The sequence below is a fragment of the Amblyomma americanum genome, chromosome 5 (genome assembly GCF_052857255.1).
Source record: "Amblyomma americanum isolate KBUSLIRL-KWMA chromosome 5, ASM5285725v1, whole genome shotgun sequence".
Classification (NCBI taxonomy): Eukaryota; Metazoa; Arthropoda; class Arachnida; order Ixodida; family Ixodidae; genus Amblyomma; species Amblyomma americanum.
In genome coordinates, this window is record NC_135501.1 from 76240680 (window position 1) to 76251827 (window position 11148).

Consider the following 11148-nt stretch of genomic DNA (forward strand, 5'->3'; position numbering starts at 1 on the left):
CGATGATAGTCTAAATTTGATCCGGGCCACTCTCCAATTTGGACCACACCCGAAATTTTACGATCAATTTGGACGAAAATCCACGTCCAAGATAATTTCAACGTGCTCGATACGATGATAGCCTCCAAATATACCCGGGTCGTTCCTAAAAATTGGACCACCCAAAATTCTTCATTTTGGACCAGAATCGATGTCCACAAAAATTTTATTATGGGCATCGCGATTGCATCTACCAATCTGATCTGGGTTGCTTCCAAAATTTGGCCCACCCGCCCCCGAAATTTCACCTTCGATTTGTACCAAACCGTGTCCCCCTAATTTGAACTTAGTGATTCCGTTAGTTTCATCTTAGTTGGACGTTTGAGAGGCCTTCCCGATCAAAACGCACGACAGAATTTTTTGTCGTGCATCTGTCGCGCGACACAATTTTGTGTCGCAAGACGAGCTTTCTTGTGCCTTGCGTCGTGCGACAAGGTTCGTGTCGTGGGTTCTTTCGCGCGACAAAGTTGTTGGTAGTAGGTCCTGCCGCACGACAGACATCTTTCCAGCATTTTGTCGTGCGAAGAAGGTCCCTGTCGCAGCATTTCTCGCGCGGCAGGTTTCTCTCGCAGGTACTCTCGTGCGACAGAGGGAGTCGTGCCGCGCGACAGAGGTCGCGTGCCTCAGCAAAGTTGCCTGTTGTGGGTTCAGTCGCACGACAGACTTCTAGCGCGCCTCTTTTCACGCGACAAAAGTACCTGCCGTGCGGCCTGTCGCGCGACACAAGAGATTGTCGTGGGATATGCCGCGCGACAGATACCTGTCGTGGGATGCGTCGCGCAATAGATACCTATCGTGGGATGTGTAGTACGACAGATTCCTGGTGAGGGTAATTGTTTTACTGCATAATTCTAGAAATGCTGTCGTGCTGTCGTGCGACAGCGATAGGATCAAATTGACCAAAGATGCTTCAAAGCACATTCACTGTGGCGAGTCGCGAAGAGGATGCGAGGTGCTCTGGTCTGTTGGTGATGGACACCGAGCGAAATGAAGTGCTCATTCACATTGGCGAATCGAGTTTTCAACTCGCTTACCGCGACCTGGCTCTCTCACCGAACGAGAATTGGCTTATATAGGAGAGGCATTGCTCGAGCACCCACTTAAATCCCTTCTGTTCCCACATGACATTGTGACGAAAGTAGTGGACGCTCAAGAGTATAATGCGGCTTTGAAAGCCCAGAAAGCTGTAATGCACAAGCGACGAAGCCAGCGGTGCCTGCGTATCCGCACGTGCTTGCGGTGGCGGCATGTATAGCCAGCCACGACAGCGCCTGCACACCAACTGGCTTGCGCAAGTCGAATGGCGCTACTGAAAGTCAGTGTCCTCTTGGCTTCTGTTACATGTTCAAGCCATGTAATATAATGTACCGCTACTACTACATGCGCAGAAAAGGCCACGGACACTTATACGTGCGTCGCGGAAAATAATGACGTGTATCGTCAATCAGGGAAAATTACTCGCCATAATCATCCGGCTACACAAAGGCTGCATGTATGTACGTGCACGCACTTCTCTGTATAAATGTTCAAAGCAACCCCGATATCATTTTTCCGCGTTTCAGTTTTAAGAGCGTCAGCTCTTACTTCTTACGTTTGTCAAGGACACGTCTGTCTGCAGGGAAGGTCAAATTAGCCAAGACAGTTACCACATTATAATACATAGCAACAGCGGGCACGCAGAGCCTCAGTTGTCACAGATACTTTCGATCCGTTTTACATATGCCAGTATAGCGGCTATCGAAGTGGATCCCCGGGGACCCCCATTTGCATCAAATTTGGGGGCCGCCCGTTTGACGAAGAATGATCGAAGTGGTGTCATATGACTTGTCATGTTCCTGCGGATAAAATAAATAGTTAGATGAAGCCCAAAATATGTGTGGGATTCGCACCGACAACATTTTCGCCCCCCAAACCGCGCATTCCGGGGACTTCCAGACAGCCATATGGCCTAATAGTTTGTCGCAGAGGGTTCCGGATGCGGTAAAACGATTCGTTTTGTTGTAATGCACATATGTAATGTTAACTGATATATAAGGAGGAAACATACCGGATATAGCGAAGGTGGCTGTAAATCGCAATAGTAGTGCAAAATCTTTGAAGCAGACGGTTCTGCTTGTATCTTAGAAAGAATGTTTCCGAAACGAAATCCTCAGATGTTTGTATTTTGTCTTCTCCACGTTTGCTGAGCACCCCGATCTAAACACTTAAAGCTGTCATAGCTAACGCTCTTATGTCCAACACTGATATAGTGTTGGCGGAGAATTTTTTAGCGGCAGTGACGTGCTTCTTATGATAACAATACATTACGACGTTGTTCATTGCCTTCACTGAAAATGTCATGACGGTGACACGAAAATGTCGCTAAATATAGAGAACAGCGTATGCAGCCGAAGGTGAAATGCGGTGGCCGGCGAGATTGAACCGATTTGATTCGCAGTCGAAATGAGAATGAAGTCTTGGGACTGACGTCAATCGCGCGCTTTCAAGAGTTTCGCCTGCTTTGACACAGTCTAGCTCCTGTGCACCCGCGCTCGGTCCTCTAAACTGCTCTGGTCCCAGTGTGACTGTGTGCTATGACAATCTGAGCGAACAGGAAGATGTCTGGGGATTTTGCTGTGCACCACGGCCACAGAGTTAAGCGCCATGATAACGTACGGGCGCCCTTCTCGGGGCCGACATGCAAGCCTGGATTCCGGCCGCCAGCGTCAGAAAAATGCGACAGTAATGTTTGTTCAAGTCCATACTAAGCCGTCGGATGGAGTATCGTTGGCCAATATCGAGTCCTTGGTAGAAGCGATAACAGGAATACAAACTAATGTCTTCCCACAGCGTCTTTAATTGCTGCTGCTCAATCGCGGCTCTCCTGGCCTCAGCTGGCCCCGCTCGTGAAGGTGTCGCGGAAAACGAACATATCTTTGTTTTACTATGAGACGAGGTTCACAGTAAAACGATGACGAGAGCAGCACCTCAGCGCTAACCAGTTTTGAACTGCACTCAGCTGCTGCATCGATGTGAAACCGGCTAGGCTTAGCGACGACTAGGGCAGCCAGTCGGTAGTGCGTCCCAGGTGAAAATCTTCAACTGGAAATTCAATTGGGAGTAACTGGTTTCAACTGGGAGTAACTGATCCCAGTTGGATACCAACTGGTACCAGTTGGAAACCAGTTGGAGACGAACTGGTACAAGTTGGAAGCCAACTGGTTCCACATGGAAACCCAGATGGAGCCCAACTGGTCCCAGTTGAGGACCAAGTGGTAGGCAATTGGTCAAGTGTGCCACCAACTGGGAAACATCTATTCCCAGTTGAGAGCCAAGCAGTAGGAACTGGGAACCAACTGGGAAGTAAGTGGTTCCTTTTCTGGGTCAAGTGGGAAGCAAGAATTCCCAATTGAGGGCCAACTGGGCAGATCTGGTGGTGGGTTAAAACCAAATGGTAAGTTTTTCACTGCTTGGAGGGGCGTCGAGAGGGAAATAAATGCTGCTGCGGCTCAGCACGTTGCACAGTCATTAGGCGCAGATGTGAACGTAATGCGAAATTAGATGGAAGCTGGCTTATTGGCGAACATCATTCCGATTGCACTGTGTGCACTGCATGCGAAAACGCCCGTAGGCGCTCTCCTGGCGAAAAACACCACTTCCTTCAAAACATGTGTCGACACGCATATGCTGCGAAAACATCGCGTGCACGCATTACTGCTTAATTTTTGTTTTATTAAGCCTGTTCTCTTTCTGTCTCAACCCATTGTGACATAGGCGTTTCGGACATGGTAACATTATATTTATTTATTTATTTACAATTGCCGAACCATTCGAAAACGAACTTCCAAGACCGTGACTTCCACGACATGCCGTGTCTTCAGTCATCAGCGGACCGGGTGCGGGTGTAATTCTCGACGCTGCCATCGCGTTGAAGTTCGTAACGTATTTTGTCAATAATAGCACAAACTATGCATGACAATTGCAGCTATGAGAAAAGTAATTCGTTAAAATTTAAAAATTATAACTTATTTTTTATGCTAGTGAAAACAGAGTAGTAAGTAAAAAAAGTTGCCAAAACAAGCGTCGGTTTCGTACACGCCGTCCGTGCCAGGGTAGCGATTGTGGCAATGGTCACGCGGATGGCATGTGCAATTTTTCATCGTGTTCCGCGGGAACGTTGTGTTGGAAGAACCTCGACATAGAATTATTTTTCGCATACTATTGTTGGCAAGATTGTTCAGCAGTTATTTCCTTGATGGTGCTGAAGGAAGACAGTTTGCTTGCTTTGACTACTCAGCGAAGTGGACCCGTCAATACCAATTAGGACTACAAGTCGTTTTCACTGGATGGAATCATGCCCTTTCCAGGTGCGTACTCAGTTCGCTCATTTAAGTGTATTTTATGCTATTTTAGCGTTCGTAATAAAAAAAGTCTAACGCATTTAGTGGCACGTTATATTTTTATGCTAACTAGTTTGGATGTTTTTCCAAACTCGCTGTACATTGAAACAAAGGCTGGTGATGTATGCAACTGATCTGTACTATACGAGAAGTGGGCATGCGTTCGGATCGTGTGCCGAAGTGCATGTGGAAGCGAACTCCGCTCAGCACGATTGCGTCTTAATGCTGCAGAGAGCACCCCTGGACGCCTCATAGACTTGCGTGGGTAAAGAGCGTAAATTTTATTTGTAATTGCTATGTGCGATTCTCTTGTTTGTCCCCTATAAAAATGAACTATTATGTTTTGTTTTGCAGCAACCCTGACCTATTGGGCTCGGCAGAAGAGTATTATTGCCACCGCAGCTGTCTTAAAACATGACGAACGGGCTCAGCGAGAAGATTCAAGATTCAGTGAAGGTGCAAAGAGCAATAAACATTGACGCCCTCAAAACTTCAGTGTTTTGAACTCCCGTGACGACCGTGCACACTCGCTTACTCAAATTTATTTGAGCTAGCTAGAGTGCTTGGACGTCCCGACGCTCCCGTGGAGACGTCTGGGAATGGTCTGCATTAGGCCCCCGCCGCATCTGGGATTGCAACGGGTCCCAGATGCATCTGGGATTGCAATGGGCCCCAGATGCATCTGGGATTAAAATGGGTTCCAGTTTCATCTGGGATTGCAACTGGTTTCAAATGCAGCTGGTCCCAGATGCATCTGGTCCCAGATGCATCTGGTCCCAGTTGCAACTGGAAATCTGCTCCTTAAACCAGATGGACTGGGACCAGTTGGAAACCAGTAGGAAACCAGTTAGAAATTTTCACCTGGGGTAGTTAATTGCCCGGCGCGCCCGCGGGCGGCGTCGTTCCCGAAAGCTCGGCTCGCTCACTCCGGCTGGCTCACTGATTGGCTCAACAGCTTGCGACTTTCACTCGGAAGGCTGGAAAACCGAGCAGCGAGCGACTGGCCTGCGACTGAGCGATACTTTATGCCCACGTTTGCAGTACTGGTGAACAACCTTTAACGCCCATATGCTTGGGTTTTCGGCTGCGTTGCCGCGAGTCTTAGTTAAGATCGTCCGCGACGCCATCGTCACCGTTCGTGACGCACAGGATGAGAACTTCAATCCCAGTCCGTGCCAAAACAGCTCGTATTTATCGTAGCGATACGAACTCGAAAACACGGCTGCTTCGATGTGTTAGTGGGCTCTTGCTTGTGAAACCACAAGCGATCAGGATGCGGCGAGTGCGAGTCGCAGTTGCATATTAGCTAAAGTGTGACGCAGGTATCGACGTAGTTTCGTAACGCAGTTGATATCGAAGCAATCCGCTTGTACTGGTCGCAGATTAAGCTGCTAGGTTTCATGATATCCGGTGAGCGTGCCAGTGTCGCTCAAATTTATGCATCGCAGCTGCTCTCGATCGTGCCAATTGCGTTCAACTTATCCACGATATTCGCCAGCTTGAGCTACGGCGCATTTCTTCGCTGTTTTTGTCGCAACTTTGTGATTTTATCTGGCATCAACGAAATTGCTTTCCGTCAACAGCGTCATCTGCTCCGTCGTCTGCTAGGGCATCCTGGTCACTTCAGGGGATCACAGGATCGGAGCTTCTAAAAACGACATGCCAGAAGAAGTAACTAAAAGCGCTTTAATATTCATAAATAATGTAAAAATAATTTTAAAAAATGCAATGTCTTTGTTGTGAAGATAATTTAAATATTCATGGTTTAAAAAACAAACTTCTTTGTCGGTTGCAATTTTTCTACGACGCGAGAGTGCAGCCGTCGGCGCCATTGCAGCGCAAACGACGCGTCGCGTTTGTATTATTTGCCTCCTTGAGGCATTGCTTGGGTGCTGGTACGGCGGACACGTGTGAAGATCTCATTCAATAGGTAGGTGAGCAGGAGTGTGTTTTGGAAGCCAACGACCAGAATTACGGCCTGTCAACATTGGCGAGTTTCACGGGTAAGCCACGAAGAAAGACAGTGCTGCGACGTCTTGTCATCTGGAAAGGGAACGAAGGCTCCTGCGCAGTTTTACTAAGCCTGGATGAATTGCCTGACCAATGAGTCCCGCTCTGCGTTTCTTTGCTAATGATCTGTATTCACACGCGCTATTTGTATGCGGCTATATAGGGATGTGAGTGGAGGCAGTCTGTATGCGGTTGCAGCAGCTATAATGCGGCGCCAAAAAAGCAGTGCCTATATCCTGCATGACAAGTATTGTTCTCATTGTCTTTATGTGCGTTTAGTACTCGCGTGCTGTGGTAAATAAAAATGGCACCAGATATCACAACAGAGTTACGCTTTCCCTTGCTAGCGCTTCGACACTCAGTGCAAAAGCATGGATTTGCACTGCATAGAAGACGATGAGCGAGAAGTGCCGCGCGGCGGAGCGCACGCGCTAGGCCAGCTGCGATCAGACACCGCACTATTTTGCTCAGGGTTGGTATTTATTGGATTAGTGCTTGTGCCTTAATATTCGTCATACTAAATTATTCTGAGATAGTGATCGCATGCGAAAGGCTGGTGCACATTCCTCGCCTTGTCATTTGTAAACTTATCTGTGCTTCCCCTGTGGAACAGGATTTGACACAGTGTTACGTCAAAGTTAGATCAATCTTGCGTCTCCTGAGCTGTAAGCGTGAATGCTTCCTCTTCTTCTGAGCACTGCGAGCTGTCGGGGATGCAACTGCACACTTATTTAGGATTTCTACCTTTTTGCTATATCCCTCGCTTGTGCGTCCCGAATTCAAGTCGTTCGCCATTGTCGATGGTTTTTTTGTTACTTATTTTCACTTTGTTATTTATTCTTGGTTGCGTGCCATCAGCTGTGCTGCCGGCGATTTTCTGAGCTCGGAACCCTTCCCAGGCACGGGATCCCACCCACAGACCTTCCTTCACCACACTCGCCAGTGTTCTTTGGTATTTTTTGTTTCTCTTGCCCGCACTTGCATTGCCAGTCGACAAATTTGTGCAGTTTTTAATTGTATGCAAATTCGGTAAATGCGCAACCAATTTTTTTATGATACTAAGCTGTGCTGTGAGATATCAAGCTTCTTGCTAGTGAAGGCATGCTTTTTACCATTCTCTCTTCTCATTTAACCAAGGTAGACTGGTTGCAACTTTTAATTGAATACCTAGACTTTGGTGCAAGGCACCATGATAGGAATTAATGAAAACCTGCACATCCTATATTCAAATTGGTGTGCGGTATTTCAGCCAGCTCATCTTTCAGTGTGGTTATAACAGTCATTGTGACTCTTCTCAAAGAATGTATATGGGTGCGCATAAAGTCTGTTCATTTCTTTTGTCATGGGCTAGTTCAATGGTTTTTATTTACTTATGTTATGTCTAGTTTTAGTTTTTAAAGCAGTAGACGATTTTCTCTCTTGACATTCATGACATGGCTACAGCTGCTGACAGCTGTTGCTCTAGATGTATTTATTTGCAGTTGCCAGCTGCCAGCATCTATTGGGCCATGCGTGCTTCCTGCCTTCGGCTATGTCATCCCTCCTGTTCTGTTCATGGTAGTTATTCTTTTTTAGTGATGCATATCTTAGCTGCCTATTTAGAAAAATATTTTCAACATAGGCTTGCAGCTAGGTTTAGAAATGCATACAAACTCTACATGCACTTCACAGCAGTACCTCAGCTAATAATTGCCGCAACTGTAGACTTGTACAAAATATAGGCGCTGATGTTGCTCTTGACGCAGCTGCTGTTAACATAAACGTGCTTTGACATTGCACACCTGTTGCCTGGTATGCATATGTGTCCTCGAAAAGGACCTATATGTTCATTTATTCCTTTAAAAACACTTTGCTCTACAATGATGGTTTACCAGTAATTCTGATACAGAGACCAAATTGTCAGTAATGTAACATTGCACGATGACACCAATCCTTGTATGGCATAGCATCCTTGTAATGCAATGGGCAAGCTGCTGTCAGCAGATTTATTGCTGGTTTATTGCCATAGCATATGGCTATACTGCACAGTTTGTGCCTCTACCTTAAAGCTGCATTCTTGAACATTTTAAAATTAGTTGAAGGAAAATTGAAGGAAATGTAACAGTAACTGTCTCACATTTAGTGGACACTTGAACTGTGATATAAGGGAGGGATATAGAAGCGAATTAGAGAAGAGCTGCCCTAGCGGAGGGCCGACACCCTTGTTAGATTCCCCTCTTTAGTTGCATACCTCGCAATTAACACATTTGGTGCAAAACAAACATGGGACTTGCACGTTCTCGAGCACCCACATGTCACTAAAACAAAGTGCCAATGTTGTCATACTTTAGAGCTTTGCTCTTAAGTGTTGCTGACTGCTGCTCAAAGTTGTGAGAAAAAATATGTCTACTTTTCCTCATGTGCAGCCCGTGGTGCTGGCGCCATTTGCAATGGTGACTGACATTGAATCGAATGATGCGAAGTCCGTTCCTGGAGTTAGTGACTTTGTCTGTCGTGTGAATGTGCAGTTAAAATTAGTGCAGAACAATGGTTATCCTGTTCATCTTAGATAACTGTATCCTGTGCCATATGCTACCACCCTTTTTCCTCAAATTTCCTAATCTCATTTAGCCGTCTGATTGCCACCCATTCATGCATTCACCTACTCTTGGAATCCTCCCAGTGTTTTAGTGTGGTATTACTTATAACTTCTCTGCATTACACATGCATTGCACTTCCTCTTTTTTCGATTTAGTCAAGATATCTCTGTTCCTGTTTCTTGCATAAGAGGCGACTCAAGTGCACCATCTAGCCTTGTGATGCAATGTGTAGGGCCCTTCGTTTTTAGGTAAAACCTGGTTACTCCCTACTGTTTCACCCAAAAAAGATTCTTAAAGATCAAGTTCACCCAATTTCTGGGCAAATGTGCCTGTAAGAAAGTGTGGTTTGAAGGTGCACAAACGGAAGAACGGCTGGAGTGTAGTGAATGTCACATATTTCTTCTGACAGATTTTCAAAACAATTCTGGTTATTTTATTTCTCTTTTAATGTTTATTGTTTGTCGGTTGCTTATAATGTTTGGATAAATTGAAAACTGCATGTACTGACTGGTAGTTCATTGCAATAATTATACCCATAATTATGAAGCTGTATTGGAAGGTAGGCGTGCATTTAGTATGCGTGCTTTGAATTTCAGTGATTGTTTCTGCAATGCAAACTGGAGGACAGGTCTCTGCTGTGGGAGTTTTTTGCAATGGAGTGAAAGTAGCTGGAGCAGCATTTGTTACTGTGTAACCCAGCCACAAGTTCTCCCACAGAACCACTGAGCTTCTGAATACCTATGGCTTAATGCTCAAAGCTCTGGTTGCCCTTTCAGAGGTTTTCTGCATTAACGAGTGCAAGTCCAAGGTCTCAGAGCTAACAAGCATTTCAAACCATAGAGCTATACACAGTAGTGCTGGCACCGTGCAGCAAGTAAGTGTTATTGAGGTCACGATAAACATGGTTTACTGTAGAAAGCGAGTGTGAAAAATAGTTGCGCTCACAGAAAACGCTGTTTTTTTCTTAGTCGGTCATTGAAACAAAGCAATGCGTGTAAGATTTGATATCTCGCTAATCCTTCAATTTTTTCCAGCTAAAGACCAAAAATTGCATGGAAGTTCTGCAAGCCACCAAGTTGCGTGTGATTTGTGCCAGGGACCTGGAGCAGGCGGGGAAATTAGTCGATGACCAGTGGTATTCACTCAGTAAGGCAAGCTTTTTCTGTAAGTACAATTTTTGGCATGGCATTGCTTAGGGATGCATGCACTAAACTGACTATTCTGCACCTGCCCATGCTTCAAGAACAATGACATACATAAAAGAAATTGATTGCGGAAAAAATTGCCGCTTCTGTTATGTTTTTTCAGGAAAGTATTTGCCATTTAAAGGGCTCAGTGTGGTGTGAAAACCTTAAAAGTTATTATGTGTTTGTTGTGGCTTTGTTTTTCAAATTTCTCCTTCCACGTCTATGTTGGCCTGACCTTGTAGCTTGTCTGCATGAGATTGGCTGCTACCTACAGTTTGCTTTTTTGTTGCTCCGTTACTGCCTGTCACAATCTTTACTTTGCGTGGCAGTGGCATGCAGTTTGGGAAGTAATCTGATCTGATTTCTGCATTGGCCTGAAGTGCAAGCTTTTGCATGTGGGGTAGGTTTATGGTGTCCCCTTGTTTGCTGTGACGGCAGTTTGGCCATGAGCGTTAGTCCTTTTTTGATTTTGATGCAGTGTCATTTACTTCATGCACAAATTATTGAAGTAAGCACTATTTTTTCTAATAAATGAACATTCATTATAAATGCGCTTGCCTCTAAAATGGCTGTCTTCCGGCATTCTGCATTACATCTTAAAACCAGCTGGGAGACACAACACAAGAGAAGATATGAGTACAAGACGAGGCTGGTCTAACAACTGAAATTTTATTGAAGGAAAGCGGCAAAAGATGACCTGCAAAGAGATTCACGCGTATAAAACCCCAAAGCAGTGAGAGGGCAAAAAGAATCGAAAGTCACTGGCGTACTAGTAAACCATCTAAAAACTATTTTCTTAGAGTGAAGGTTCACTGAAGGTTTAGCCAGACACATGTCATTAGCCTTACCGATGTAGTAAGCCTCAACTATATCAGGACAGATTTATCACTTCCCTAAACCACTGATGTGCCGCGGAAATCAGGCGTACAAAGAGAAAGGTCGTCCTCCGATTGC